The 12,564-nt window shown below is 51.9% G+C and overlaps 1 protein-coding gene across 2 annotated transcripts in view; it reads left to right on the plus strand.

Moving 5' to 3' along the window:
- The first annotated feature begins 485 nt into the window (after window positions 1-485).
- Window positions 486-12,564, plus strand: part of LOC140897398 (fer-1-like protein 4) — a 160,510-nt gene continuing 148,431 nt past the window's right edge. Inside the window, exons 1-3 of one of the 2 annotated variants that reach the window (XM_073310003.2) lie at window positions 486-1,043; window positions 2,155-3,429; window positions 3,952-4,041. The gene's annotated coding sequence lies outside the window, so the exon portion shown is untranslated. Of the gene's footprint in view, window positions 1,044-2,154; window positions 3,430-3,925; window positions 4,042-12,564 lie in introns of those variants that run through there. The other variant, XM_073310006.1, reaches the window with a different exon arrangement.

Consider the following 12,564-nt stretch of genomic DNA (forward strand, 5'->3'; position numbering starts at 1 on the left):
GCAAATGTTTCAGCTTTTAGTGTAAAACCTTCATCCTGTTACTTCTATTTGCATTTAATTTCTGATTAAAACAGGCTATTCAGAAAGCAGGCATGAGCCCATGGGTTCTCTGAACACACCTGTGACACACCCAGCTTAAACAGATGGGCATATGTGTAGGGCGTAACTCCCAAAGCAATTTACTGCGCGTCCTCAATTGGTCACTTTAAAATGTTCTCAGCAGCTAAATGAAAAGTAGTTTATTCAAGCTTAAGAAAGCGCACATTCCTTGCTGAGGGCTGGCTACATGCCAGCTTGCAAAGTTCAGCCACTTTTGCTGTAAACAGGTTAAAGGAGTTAGAATGCTTTTACAGTTGGATGAATGTGCCCTCTTTCCCATAACTCAGGAGGGCGGATGGATCCCTTCTTTCTCCTTGAGACTTCCCCACAATAATTAATCTTTGGGCAGAGATCAGCCACAGAACGTTTCACTCCAAAAGGTGAATGTTTGGAAAGTTTTGAGTGCCTGAACATGAGGGGCTAGGGAAGCTACGCAAGGAAATGGTTAATTATAATGCTTTCTACTGGCAAAGGAACCAAAGGAAGGAATGCAATATTGCAGTACTATTTTGCACTTTGATATGGACTTGGACAGTGATTGAGGATCCCAATGAGCTTTAGAATGTTTAGGTAATTAATTATATGGATCTCAAAGCTCTAGCAAAGAATGTGTGGGAGTTCCAAGGTGGAGTATTCTACTCTGGTTAAATAACTTGGCAATTATACATGGAAAGGGTCTCCTGCCTGGGAGTGCAAAACACAGACACACACACTCCCTCCCTCCCTTTCACTGAATTAAGACCTAAAGGTTGTGTTGTCTATCTACATCTCTCGCTGATAGCTAAACTACTGCTGTAACTATTTAATAGTTGGAGCAGGCTTCCCTGCTCTGGAAGGGAGACAGGCCCAGACATGCCAGACGTTGTGGAAGGGAGATGAGAAGGAATCCAGAGGAGAATCTACTTGTCCAGCTGGGGAGCAAAGCGTGAAAGCTGCAAACACAAGTGAGTGAGGGGAAAGGTGACTGAGTGTGGATAGCTGCCTTTCCCTGAAGCCAGACTCCCAAGGGACAGCATGTAGGGTAAGACCATATTTTCCCAAAAGGAAAATGGGACACCCCTAGGCTGCCCTCCCCGCACACACAGACATGTGGCTGACCTAAGCCCTCCCTGCCTCCTGCCCTTGCAGGGCCAGCCTGAGGTCCCCTTCCCCACTGGTGCCTGGGGCTGGCCTGAGCCACCCTGCCGCCTCCCTGTGACCCCCCTCCCCAGTCAGAGCCCCCTGCCACTTGCCCACAACCCCCCCCCGGTCCTCTTCCCCCAGGCATGGAGCTGGTCCAAGCCCCCACTTCACCCCTGTGCGCAGGGCTGGTCCTCCAAGCCCTGCTGCATGCCTGCCTGCGCAGCTGGTGGTCTGAGCCCCCACAGCTGCATGCCCCCTTGTCTGCTCTCCCTAGCCCTCCCTCCAGCGCAGGGCTGACGTTGCCACTCTCCCCCCGCCCCCCATGTTACTCCGCGCCCCGCTAGGGGTCCCACATGCAGGGGGGAGTTTGTGTCGGCAGTGAGGTGAAACGAGGGGGTGAGCAGGGACCCCCTTCTCTGGGGGCTGCCCCCGGTGCCAGGCAGGGGGCACAGCAAGTGCATGGAGGAGGTGGGGCACACCCTGCCCTGGCTTCTCACCCATGCAAGGCGAGAGTGCTGCCCAGGAGACGCGGGATGGCGGGGCAGGAGGGGCGGTGGAGCCTGAGCTGCTCCTAGGCACAGTCTCGCTGCCCATCCCTGGCGATGCTGCTTCTGCTGGAGGAGGCAGCGAGGGAGATTCCGGCGGGGGCAGGCTCTGGGGAGAGAGAAGGGGCATGGCCGCTTGCTGCCCCCGCTGCTGGCTCTGTGCCGCGATCCCAGAAAATACGGGACCATTTGCCCGTATTTAACAGAAAGTCGGGACACCTGGAAGAAGGCTTAAACATGGGACTGTCCTGTTAAAAAGGGGGCATCTGGTCACCCTAAAGGACAAGACGGCGTTAGTGTGAGCCAGGACAGGGTTTTCAGGCAAGCTGGCTTATCTGCTCTTGCCAGCCGGGCCTTTCACAGCATGTTCTAGTGTCTCTCATTTCAGGATTAATTCTGCTCCCCGGAGAGTCCTGCCCTGTGACACTGGCCTCACGTTCTTTGACTCAGGACGTAGCTAAAACGCAGCCAGTTGTGCTAGGAACTCTTGTTCGGAGGAGATGATGCCTTTGACCCCTCTTGTCTGCCCCGCGGCTGACCCTGGGAGTGGCTGGAATGCAGCCACACGGCATGTTTCTAGCCTGCAGTGAGACTGAGCTGAGCCTCTGCCTCAGAAAGCACCTGCTGCTCTCCGGTCCCGTCAGCCGGGAGCCCCACGTTCGAAACCCCTGCAAAGCTGTGGCCAGTGGGGGCACCTGAATGCTCCTGCTCAGCAAAGCGATGCAGCCGCACTCTTCCCACCCTGGTGCCTCTTGGCTACTGTGCAGCAAGGTCTCTAAGCCTCAGGCCTGGGCCACACGACAGAGTTAGGGTGACCTAACTGTAAGTGTCTGCACTACAATGTTCCTCCCACTGATGCAAGTCGTCCACTACACCCACCTGATACTCCACCTCAGCAAGAGGCATAGCGCTTAGTTCAATGTAGTTAGGTTGACACAGTAGCAGTGTAGACACTGTGTTACTGACGTCAACTTTAGTGGCTTCCAGGAGGTATCCCACAATGCCTCACTGTGACCCCACTGGTCATCGTTTTGAACTCTGCTGCTCGGCGAGCAGGTACACAAGAACATATATCTTCCCCCCCCCCCTTTTAAAGCCCCATGAACTACTGAAATTCCATTTCCTGCTTGGTCGGCATGGAGAGCTCACGTAGCAACTGTCCAGCTGACCACGCCGGCTCCATGCAGTAAACGTGCTCCTGCCTGGAGTGCGCAGGAGGTGGTAGATCTCCTGGGTCTGTGTGGAGAGGAGTCTGTGTCGGAACTTGGATACCTATGGCCAGATCGCTCAGGGCATGGGGGAGAAGGGCTACAACGGGGACATGTAGCAGTGCCGTGTGGAAATCAAGGAGGTGCGACAGGCGTACCTGAAGGCAAGGGAGCCAAACAGTCACTCTGGTGCAGAGCCTCTGATGTGCCACTTCTACGAGGAGCTGCATGCCATTCTCAGCAGTGACCCACCGCCATCCCCAAGGTCCTTGTGGATACTTCAGGGGAGCTGGAGTCACAGGCCACAGAAGCGAACCCTGAGGAGGAGGAGTATGGCAGACAGACGACTGGGCGGGGGTGTCCAGCAAGCCAGGACCTCTTTTTGACTCCTGAGCAGTCAAACCACTCCCAGCGGTCCAGCACTGGCGAGCCTGATGCAGGGGAAGGGACCTCTGGTAAGTATGCAGTTTGCTTCAGTATTGCAGGGACACATCTGTTCAGGTACTATTTATTTAAATCAGGCTAGAAGAGGTGGTGAAATAAACAGTGGAGGTAGAGTTGCTATCTGCTTCTCATTCCCCTGTACAGCTAGGCATAGGGGGCCCTGTGGAACAGTTTGTTTATGTGCACCAGGACGTCCCGTGAATCCTCCATAGAGATCTCAAGGAAACTTTGCTGGAAGCAGTCTGCAATCCTCTGCCAAAGATCTCTGCGGAGGGCTGCCTTATTTCTTCCACTGCAGTAGGACCCTTTCCCATGCCAGTCAGCAGGCACCATTGCAGCACACAGACTAGCAGCATATAGACACAGTCTGCAGCAGAATGTCCCCCTCTCCCCTGGGCCGTGCTCACCATGGCGGGGACTGCCGCCGTGCTCTGTGAATGCCAAGGAGAAGTGAGAATGTTGTGCTTGTAACAAGTGTGGATCAAGGGGAGTGAATGCACTCACAATAGTATCTCTGTCCATTGTTTCTTTAGCCGCTGCAAATGTGGCCTTGAGGGTCTCTCTCGCCACACTGGTAGAGCGGCTTGACCAGATACAGAGGAGAAAGAAAAGCACAAGGCAATGTAAGCAAAAAATTACTTTTACTGTTAAGTTTTCACAATATCACCCATTGGTACATCTTTTCCTGTAATCTTAAGGCATCGGATTAGTCTTCAATCACTTACTTATGTCAGCATTTCTTAGCTCCAAGGCCTAGTATGGCTAAGCTGGCCTGGCAGCTCTGCGCACTGCCTCTGCTCACAGGCACCACCCCCACAGCTCCCATTGTTAACAGTTCCCAGCCAATGGGAGCTGTGGAGCGGGTGCTCGGGGCAGGGGCAGTGCATGGAGCCCCCCTGGCCGTGCCTCCACTTAGGAGCTGAGGGACATGTCGTTTCCTGGGAGCTGCGCGGGGCCGGGTAGGGAGTCTGCCAGCCCCGCCAGCCGCCCTCCCCAGCAGCAGCAAATCCTACAGTTTAACCCTATATAACATACAATGATGATATATGACGTAACATATTCGTTAATCATAACCACACAACAATCTAAAATCACTGAGTACAGAAAGAAATGTACCAGAAGGTCCTGCAAGCCTCTGGTGCTTCAGATTCTGAGCACAGGGCTTGAAGGCTCACACTCAAGGACAGAGTGCAGAGGGATAGCAAGGACAGGAGAAACAGGCAGTATGAGATGACAAGCGCTGCTTAGGGAGCAAACAGACATGCTGCAGTCTCTGATTGAACCTCAAGCTGAACAGATCTATGTTTGCCTCCTCCTGCAGCCTATAGAGAACTGCATTCTGGGACCTCCCTAAATTCCGCCCCCCACCCTCCCCCCAGCCCTCCCACATTCCACATATCTTTCGGGGCAGCAGCACTCCCCTACCACTCCAACCGGCAGGAGAGTACACGCAATCACAGCCACACATACCGACCTGTGAGAGACACAGGTGGTGTATGTGTTTGTGAAATGGAAATGACTATTCTTTCCCTTGCAAAGGTACTTTCCCATGTATTTATAAGTTTTGTTCAGTTGTGTCTGTTTGCCTGGGTTTGGAATAAAAGTCTGTTTATGGAAATTTAATTAATCTTTTTTAGTCCACAGCATATGGGGGCTGGGGCTGATGTTCACAGATAATAGCGATAGGTGCATTTCTGTTGTGTTACCACACCCAGAGCATTCATTACAAGGTTCATATCAGGGGCAAAAAGCAATGCCAGGCACAGCACACCACAGCAACACACATCACTGTGGCTCATTGTTAAAACGCCCTTGAAGCCCCACTGAGCCATATAGTTCCCCATTGAGCTCTTTTTATAGCCCTAGTATCTGGCTGCTCTAAATCAGCAGAGAGCCTTTTCACCTCCACCCCTGCGGAAACTTCTCCCCCTTTGCCTCAAGATATTATGAAGCACACAGCAGGTAGCTATGACCATGGGGATATTTTCTTCACTGAGGTCTAATCTCGTGAGTAGACATCACCAGCAGCCTTTCAAACTGCCAAAGGCACATTGAGCTGTCATTCAGCATCTGCTGAACCTGTTGTTGAAGCGCTGCTTGCTGCTGTCAAGGTGGCCGGTGTATGGCTTCATGAGCCATGGGAGTAAGAGGTAGGCTGGGTCTCCCAAGACCACTACTGGGATTTCAACATCCCCAATGATAATCCTCTGGTCTGGAAAGAATCCCTGCTTGCAGCTTTCTGTACAGGCCTGTGTTCCTAAAGATGCATGTGTTGTGCACCTTCCCTGAACAGCCCGCGTTGATGTCGGTGAAACGACCCTGGTGATCCACCAGAGCTTCCAATACCATAGAAAAGTAGCCTTTCTGTTGATGTATTCCATGGCAAGGTGGACTGGTGCCAAAATCGGGCTATGCATGCCATCTATCATCCCACCACAGCTTGGGAACATCATTGCTGCAAAACCATCCACAGAAGGTGAGCTGGTAACAGAAGATGCTAGGAAGACAGAGCTGCTCAGTGCCTACTTTACTTCAGTCTTCTCACAAAAAAATAACGTGACTGGACAACTAACGAAGTTAACATAGACAATAAAGGGGCAGGGATGCAGATCGGGATACGTAAAGAACATGTCAGAGATCTTCTGACCAATCTGAATGAATTCAAGTCAGCAGGGCCTGAGGCTATTCACCTCAGGGTACTGAAGAAATCTCTGACCCAGTAGCAATAATACTTACAAACTCATGGATGACAGGAGAGGTCCCAGAAGGCTGGAGAAGGGCTAAAGTAGTGGCCCAACTTTAAAAGCGGGGGAAAGGAGGAGCTGGGGAACTGTAGACCAGTCTGCCTGACTTTGATACCTGGAAAGCTACTAGAGCAATGTATAAAACATTCAATTTGCGAATACTGGGAGGATGAAGGGCTGCTCGCTAGCAGAAGCAGGATTTACCAAGAACAAACCATACCAAATCAGCTTGATTTCCTTCTTTGACAGGGCAACTGATTTGGTGGATGGGGGAATGCAGTTGACATCATTTACCTGGACTTCAGCAAGTCTTCTGACACAGTCCCACATGACATTCTGATAAGTCAGCTGGAGAAATGTGAGCTCGGCAGAACTACTGTTAAGCTGATACATAATTGGTTGAACAACAAGGAGTCACTATTAATGGGATGATGTCAGATGGGTGGGAGGTCTCAAGTGGGGTTCCATAAGGATCTGTTCTGGGTCTGGTCTTGTTTAACACCTCTATAAATGACCTGGATGTAGGAATAGGGAGCATACTGACCAAATTTGCAGATAACAAAAAGCTCGGGGGGTTGCCAACACATTGGAGGATAGAAATAAAATTCAGAGGGATCTTGATAAATTGGAGCACTGGGCTATTGACAACAAAATTAAATTCAGCAAAGACAAATGTTAAGGTGATACACTTAGGGAGGAATAACCGAATGCACAAATACAGAATGGGCATAGGCGGCATGTAACTCTCTCATTTAGGGAGGCTTACGGGAGCACCAGAAGCTCGCTAGCAGTGTGGGGGCACCAGTGCCCAGACCATGGCCTCATCCTCTGCTCTGCGCCGAGGCTCTTCCCTGTGAGGCTCTGCCCCCACTCTGCCGCTTCCCCTGAGGTCCTGCCTGATTGCTGCTCGCTCCTCTCTGCCCCCTCCCCCCCGTTGCATGCCTTAAGTTGGAAAATAAAGTGATGGGGCCATGGCCCCTTGGCTCCCCCTGTTCCAGCACCCCTTAACTGAGTTGCTCTGGCATCAGTACACACAGCCTCCCAGTGGCTGGCCCAGTTGTGGGACTCCTCTTCCTGTTGTGCATGGGGAGGGAGTGGAGAGGAGGGAGTGGCGGGCAGGGGAGGGTTGGTGGAAGAGGCAGAATGGGGGCGGGGCCTTAGGGAGGAGGCCAAGTGGGAGCAGGGCCTTAGGGCAGATGTGGGCGAGGCCACTGTCCAGGCACCAGTGGCCCCCCACTTCTGGGGACCTTCTGGTGGTGGCGCTCCAAAGGCAGCGGGTCAGGGCCGGGCCACGTTTGGCATTTCTTGTCCCCTGCATGGCCAGCCTCTTTTGGGGAGGCCTAGCCTCTTATACGTGCCACCCATGAGAATGGGAGATAACTGGCTTGGCAGCAGCACTGCTGAGAGGGATCTAGGAGTTCTAGTGGATCACAACCTCAACAATGCTGTAAGCAGAGTCAGAATGAGCTCCACCCTGACATCTGGTGGTGAGGTGTGGCAAGTTGTGGAAAAGAACTTCAGGGGCCGATCTCATTTGCATAGGCACACCCACCCTGCCTAGAATGAGGCCATAGCTGCCCAAATGGTCACTTTGGCTGCTGTGGGATCCCCAGTGTCTTTGTTATTGGGGCAGGAAGAATAAATTGTTATTACCCTAATTATGGGAATCAAGGACAGTGGAACAGTACTTGGCCTTTTGTTATGATGGAGGGACTCGCCGTCAACTAAGTAGCACTCGCTAGGCAAGGGACATGGGTTCCAAAACTCTGTGAATGGAGAGAGGCTGGGAACAGGTAGAAATACCTGGTGGCATGGGCCTCCTGGGGAGGGCCTTACATGCCAATTTCACTTCTTCCTTTCTCTACTGTGGAATATCAGAGCTAATTTTGATTCTATTAGGAGTCTAGTTACAGGCTGCTGAGCTGAATTCACTTTGGGCTAATGGTGCACCAGCACTGTGTCTCCCCTATTATAAGCTGAAATCACAAAAGAGCTGAAATCACTGAGTGTTGTGTTAAGTAGTGGGGGAGCCTGAAGCTATATGGTAGAGCCGTTTGCAGCATGGTGAGTGGAGCGGCTGGCGGAGCGGAGCCCCATGGAGAGGTGGGGCCATCAGTGTTGGACCATGTAAGGTGCCCCTTAACACCCCCGCCCCCAATCTCCACCCAGGTTGGGAGGTAAAAACTCTGCAGATAAACTTTTGAACTCTGGGGCTGCCCTGACCAAGGGCAGAGACTTTTGGGTCGTTGGACTTTTGGGACTTTGCGTGATTTTGGGTTGCTGGACTCAAGAACCAAAGGGAAAGGACACGCCCCAATTTGCTTGGGGTGGGTTTTTGCTCATGGGTTGTGTTATGAATCCTGTTGGTGGTGTTTCCCCAACATAATGCCACATTGTTTCTCTCTGTTATTAAAAGGCTTTTTGCTACACTCAGACTATGTGCTTGCAGAGGGGAAATATTGCCTCTTGGAGGCGCCCAGCGGGGGTGGTATATATTTGTCACTGGGTGGGGGCTCGAGCCGGTTTTACATTGTGTTATTGGAATGGAACCCCTAGATAGTGAACCTGGCCCTTGTTGCTGCCAGCTCTGACAGGCAGAAGGGTTACACTGCGATGCTGTTGCAAAAAAAGCCAATGCAATTTTGGGATGCAAGTCAGAGGAGGTGAGAGTACTGCTCTACTCAGCGCTGGTTAGGCCTCAGCTGGAGCACTGTGTCCAGTTTTGGTCACCACTATATAGAAAGGATGGAGAGAACCTGGAAAGGATCCAGAGGCAAGTGACAAAGATGATCAAAAGGATGAAATGCAACTGTAGCGGGGTGGTTACCCGCTCCTGCCCTGTGGGGCTTAAAAGACAGCCCTGGGAGAGAGCTAGGGCTGAGGGCAAGAGAAGCTAGGCTGATTGGGGAAATGGCCGCAGCTGGCCCAAGCCCCAATCAGGCCGCAGCTGGGCCTATAAAGGGGCTGCTTGGCTGAAGCTTAGCAAGAGTCTCTCTCTGCATTCAGAGAGGGAAGGACTTGGCTGCAGGGACCTGAGGGGATACCTAGATTGGAGTAGTGCTGAGGGGGAAAGGCTAGGGAAGCAGGGGAGCTCCGGCCTGGAAACCCCCAGGCTGCGAGGCCTAGATTAGGGCCTATTAGGTACTGGGGTTGCAAGGGGGCAGCCCACGGGTAGACAGAGGTAGCAGGTCCAAACCCCTTCGCCTGTGATGGGTGGCTGATACACTGCAGTCTGCCCAGGGAGCGGGGCTAAGTGGGGACTGGCAGTAGCCAAGACTGAGATGAAGTGGGGATAGTGGGTGGGGGGGTTCCCCTGGGTGGGGAGACCCTGACACTGAGGGGTTGCTGCCAGATGGGCAGCGCCCCAGACAAAGAGGCACTGGGTCCTGGGAGGGACAGGGGCTGGCGGTAAGGCGGATCACCAGACGGCAGAGGGCGCTCCAGAGGCTGACGAGCTAATTCCCAAAGACAACCAGCAGGAGGCGCCGCCGGGTGAGTCCGGCTCTATTACAGCAGCCGTATGAGTAAAGGCTGAAGGAACTGGGCATGTTTAGTTTGGAAAAGAGGAGATTAAGGGGGGGCTACGATAGCGGTCTTCAAATACTTGAAAGGCTGCCATAAAAAAAGATAGAGAAAAGTTGTTCTCTTTTGCTACAAAGGACAGAACAAGAGGCAATAGGCTCAAACTACAGCAGAGCAGATTTAGGAAAAAATCTCAGGAAAAACTTCGTATCTGTAAGAACAGTAGGACAATGGCACAGAAGCCTCAGGAGGTCATGGAAGCTCCTTCATTGGAGGTTTTCAAAAGGAGGCTGGAGAGCATCTGTCTTGGATGGGTTAGACACAACAAATCCTGCATCTTGGCAGGGGGGTTAGACTAAGTTAGGGGGAGAGGTAGATATGCTGGAGGGTAGGGATAGGGTCCAGAGTGACCTAGACAAATTAGAGGATTGGGCCAAAAGAAATCTGATGAAGTTCAACAAGGACAATGCAGAGTCCTGCACTTAGGACGGAAGAATCCCAGGCACTGCTACAAGCTGGGGCCTGGCTGGCTATGTGGCAGTTCTGCGGAAAAGGACCTGGGGATGACAGTGGACGAGAAGCTGGATGTGAGTCAGCAGTGTGCCCTTGTTACCAAGAAGGCCAACGGCATATTGGGCTGCATTAGTAGGAGCATTGTCAGCAGATCAAGAGAAGTGATTATTCCCTTCTATTCGGCACTGGTGAGGCCACATCTGGAGTATTGCATCCAGGTTTGGGACCCCCACTACAGAAGGGATGTGGACAAATTGGAGAGAGTCCAGCGGAGGGCAACGAAAATGATTAGGGGGCTGGGGCACATGACTTATGAGGAGAGGCTGAGGGAACTGGGCTTATTTAGTCTGCAGAAGAGAAGAGTGTGTGTTTGTGTGTGGGGGGATTTGATAGCAGCCTTCAACTACCTGAAGGGGGGTTTCAAAGAGGATGGAGCTAGGCTGTTCTCAGTGATGGCAGATGACAGAACAAGGAGCAATGGTCTCAAGTTGCAGTGGGGGAGGTCTAGGTTGGATATTAGGAAAAACTATTTCACTAGGAGAGGGGTGAAGCACTGGAATACGTTACCTAGGGAGATGGTGGAATCTTCATCCTTAGAGGTTTTTAAGGTCCAGCTTGACAAAGCCCTGGCTGGGATGATTTAGTTGGTGTTGGTCCTGCTTTGAGCAGGGGGTTGGACTAGATGACCTCCTGTGGTCTCTTCCAACCCTAATCTTCTATGATTCTATGACTAGATGACCCTTGCAGTCCCTTTTATAGTTCTATTTCCTGCACGTTGCCCAGAGTCACAGTCCGTCCTAGCAGGAGGCTATTAATGGCCCTGCACACTTGCATCACAGCAACCCGCACAGTGGATTTCCCAACTCCAAACCGATTCCTGACTGATCGATACCAGTCGATGTTGCCAACTTCCGCACAGCGATCGCCATTCACTTCTCCACCATGAGTGCAGCTCTCATTTGGTGTTGCTGCGCTGGAGGGCTGGCGCGAGTTTCACACACGGTTCCATGAATGTGGCTTTGTGCGTCCGAAAGGTCTGCCACCACTTCTGGCATCCCACACCTGCATAACGATGCGATCCCACTAGTCTGCTTGTTTCTTGGGCCCAGAAACAGCGATCCACTGTATGCAGCTGCTGTGTGAATGCCAACAACACCCTTGAGTTGTTTCTTTCCATGGCGCACAGCAAGGCATCATCATATTCTGTCTTGCGGCTCTGGAAACACTGCAGGTTCAGGTGTGTTGTGTTCGTAACGCTCGTCACAGTACAACAGAGCCGTGCCCAGGCTTGAGGGGCTTTTGAAAAGAGGCGTGAAATGTAATAGGATGCCCATGGAATGATGGGATGGAGAAAATTGCCTCATGGGATACTTAAACCATGTTCCCACTCACCCTATGGGACTAGTTTGCCCCCGGGAGGCATTGCAAACCCCGCCCAAAACACCTTGCACTAGGTGATGAGTTGCACAGTGGGGTAGCTACCCATAATGCACTGCACTCTACATCAGTGGTAACACTGCTAGTGAGGACACACAACGCTGATACAAGGAGCGTAGTGTGGACATGCAAAAGCAATTAATTACTGTGGGGACTGTATGTCAACATAACTTAGGTCGACTTAATATTGTGGTGTAGACATGGCCTGTGTGAGTGACTCTGTGTGCTAAGGTGGGTTAACAACATTCCATTTTCCTACTGAAGACAAGGCCTAAAGGAGTCCAGGCACTTGTTCTGATATGGAGGAGAAGGGGAGGTGGTGCTATACCCACTGCCTAGCGGAGGGAGACGCTCTCCGATACTTGAAGTTTCTTCCATCTAGGAGACAAAGGCATAATGAGATCCATCAGCTGGAAGTTGAAGTCAGCAAAATTGAAACTGGAAATATGGTGCTGCTTGTGCAGGGAGGATAATCAGCCATTGGATCAGATTGCCGGGGTAATCTGGGACGGGGTAAATTCTCCATCACGGTAAATCCAAATCAGTGGGCTCTTGCTACAAGCTCTGCTCTGGCTCAACCAGACATTCTGGACTGGCTGCAGGAATCCCTGGGGCAGGGTCTCTGGCCAGTGTTCCACAGGTCGAGGGATGTGATCGTTCCCCTCTATTCAACATTGGTGAGGCCTCGTCTGGAGTACTGTGTCCAGTTTTGGGCCCCACACTACAAGAAGGATGTGGAAAAATTGGAAAGAGTCCAGCGGAAGGCAACAAAAATGATGAGGGGACTGGAACACATGATTTATGAGGAGAGGCTGAGGGAACTGGGATTGTTTAGTCTGCGGAAGAGAAGGATGAGGGGGGATTTGATAGCTGCTTTCAACTACCTGAGAGGGGGTTCCAAAGAGGATGGCTCTAGACTGTTCTCAGTGG

Source organism: Lepidochelys kempii, chromosome 13 (genome assembly GCF_965140285.1).
Source record: "Lepidochelys kempii isolate rLepKem1 chromosome 13, rLepKem1.hap1, whole genome shotgun sequence".
Lineage (NCBI taxonomy): Eukaryota > Metazoa > Chordata > Testudines > Cheloniidae > Lepidochelys > Lepidochelys kempii.